Raw genomic sequence first — 2,852 nt, 5'->3', positions numbered from 1 at the left:
TTTTAATGGCTAGCAGTTCCCGGTTGCCAACATCATAGCGTCTCTCGGCTGAGCAGAGGCGCCGAGAAAAGAAGGCACAGGGATGGACCTTGCTGTCCACCTCCGCTCTCTGGCTTAACACTGCCCCCACTCCGGTGTCGGAAGCATCCACCTACATGATAAACTGACGAGCGGGGTCTGGTTGGATGAGAACAGGGGCTGAGGTGAACTTGTCCTTGAGGGACTGAAAGGCACGTTTGGCCTCATCAGTCCAGTGGAAGTGGACCTTAGTGGACATCAGTCCGGTAAGGGGGGCTGTGAGGGAGCTATAGTTTCTGATGAATCTATGGTAGAAATTGGCAAAGCCCAGAAACCGCTGCAAGTCTTTTCGTGTTTTGGGCACTGACCAGTCAGTGACTGCTCGTATTTTCCCCGGGTCTGCCCTCATCCTCCCCTGCTCAATCACGAACCCCAGGAAGCTCACCGTGCGTGCGTGGAACTCGCATTTCTCTGCCTTGACGTACAACCTGTTTTCCAGCAGTCGCTGCAAAACAAGGCGGACGTGCTGCTGATAAGCCGTGATGGTGGGGGAGTAGATCAGGATATCGTCAAGGTAAACAAACATGAATCTATTCAGGAAATCCCATAGTACGTCATTAACAAGGTTTTGGAAGACCACCGGTGCGTTGGTGAGGCCGAACGACATAACGAGGTACTCGAAGTGGCCAAGCAGGGTTTTGACAGCCGTTTTCCATTCGTCCCCCTCACGGATGCACACAAGGTGGCAAGCGTTACGCAAGTCCAGTTTGGTGAAAACAGCAGCGCCAGAGAGCGAGTCGAAAGCAGAGTTAAGTAAGGAGAGCGAGTACTTGTCCTTAATAGTGATGTCATTCAGACCGCAGTAATTGATGCACGGCCTGAGTGACCCGTCCTTTTTACCCACAAAAAGAACCCCGCCCCGAGTGGGGATGAAGATGGTCGAATAAGACCCGCCTGTAGCGACTGCTTAATGTACTGCTCCATGGAGTCCCTCTCCGGTCTGGACAGGTTGTACAGCCTGCTGGAGGGTAGGGGAGCCCCAGGGAGGAGATCGATGGAGCAGTCAGCCGGTGAGGAGGTAGGGACAGTGCCAAGTCTTTCCGAAAAACCTCCTCAGGGTCATGGTAGACCGAGGGTACCCCAGAGAGATCCGTCAGTTTGGGAGTGGGGTCTGAGGTGGTGGAGAGGGTGGGAGGAACAGCGGATCAGATGCAACGAGCAGCACAGTGCGGGTTCCACGACAGCACGGTTCCAGTGGTCCAGTCAATATGTGGGCTGTGTAGGGCAAGCCATGTGTAGCCTAACACCAGCAGAGACTGAGGGGTACTGATAACATGGAACCGGATGAGCTCAAGGTGATTGCCGGAAATGGTGACTGGTACTGGTAGCGTGCGATGGGTTATTTTGGGCATGAAGCGGCCGTCTAGGGAGTTCGCAATAACCGGTGTGTTCAGCGGCTCGACCGAAAGCTCCAGCTGCTCAACGAGCTCCCGGTCGATAAGGTTGTCCTCCGCCCCTAAGTCCGCCAACGCAGTGATGGTGAGGGTGTCTGAGCCGAATACAAGCATAGTGGGCAGGCGAAGGCAGGTGAGAGGTCTGTCAGAGGCTTGATAACTGGCCACCAGCCGCCCCGGTCTCACTGGTGACCACGGTCTTTTGGCCGGACCGCGCATTGGGCAATTTGGTGCCCCGACTGTCCACAATATAGGCAGAGGCCTACTGCCAGGCGTCTGGCCCTCTCCTGCGTGGAGAGGGGGGCACGACCAAGTTGCATAGGCTGTTCGTCGGCAGGCGGTGGCTGCCTGCCGGCTCCCAGCTCAGGGGACTGGGCTGGTGGCGCGGTGCGGGAGTGGTGCGGTGGGGGTGGTCTAGAGGGGTGTCCCCGGTCACGACGCTGTTCTCTCAGACGATTGTCGAGACGTATGGCCAACTCCACCAGTGCATCAAAACGCATGGGTACATCATGGTAGGCCAGAGCATCTTTAAGCCCCTCGTTTAATCCCTCTGCAAAAACGCTGCCCAGAGTGGCCTCGCCCCAAGCCACATCAGCTGCCAGAATGCGGAAGTCCACTGCATATTCAGCCGCAATCTGGGAACCCTGACGAAGGGTGAGCAGCCTCTTGGCCGCATTACCCGCGTGGTCGGGATGATCAAAAACCGTGCGCAACTCTTCTTGGAACTGGTCAGAGCTAAGAGACCCGGACCGAGCCAGCCGGGCTTCTGCCCAGGCCACGGCCTTACCTCGTAGGAGGTTGAAAATGTAGGCAAGTTTGGCGATATCGGTTGTAAACGAGCATTGCTCCAGAACCATAGCGCACTGGACCAAAAAGCCACGACACGTGTTCAATTCACCTGAGAATGGTTCAGGGTCTGGAACGCGGTTCTCTCGAGGGGTGCCTGGGCTTGTCTCCCCGACGTTGGTCTACACATGAGTTCCGTGAGCTTATAGACCTGCTGAGTGGTGACGTGGGTTTGTTCTAAGGAAATGCGCTGACATTGTTCTAAGTGTTCGATGCGGGCCTGAAGCGCTCTAAGCTCGCTAATGGGGTGACCTGGGTCCGAGCCCGCTGAGTCCATATTTGGCCAGATGATACTGTTACGGCAAGCCGCAATAGACATAAGATCTCCTCAATAGTCAGTTCCAAAATAACAGAAGATACTCCTCGGTAATTAGTTCAAGAAAAAAAAAACGTAAACAAGACAGAGAAACTCACTCAAGTCGACACAGTGGATAACATCAATATGCCAGAGTAGGACGATCTTAGTAGACATCAGGATCCAGGACGTGAAACACGCAAAGTCGCCGGCAGAACACTGAGAGATCATCTGGCGAG

General features: G+C 55.0%; 1 protein-coding gene across 2 annotated transcripts in view; it reads right to left on the bottom strand.

Annotated features, from left to right (window-relative positions):
• The window catches only part of cdh13 (cadherin 13, H-cadherin (heart)), a 403,886-nt gene that overhangs the window by 342,043 nt on the left and 58,991 nt on the right, over positions 1 to 2,852 (bottom strand). The window lies entirely within an intron of this gene.

Source organism: Monopterus albus, unplaced genomic scaffold, assembly GCF_001952655.1.
Source record: "Monopterus albus unplaced genomic scaffold, M_albus_1.0 scaffold59.1, whole genome shotgun sequence".
Taxonomy (NCBI): domain Eukaryota; kingdom Metazoa; phylum Chordata; class Actinopteri; order Synbranchiformes; family Synbranchidae; genus Monopterus; species Monopterus albus.
The sequence above is the reverse complement of the archived record's forward strand: the minus strand, read 5'-3'. Positions and strand labels throughout refer to the sequence as shown.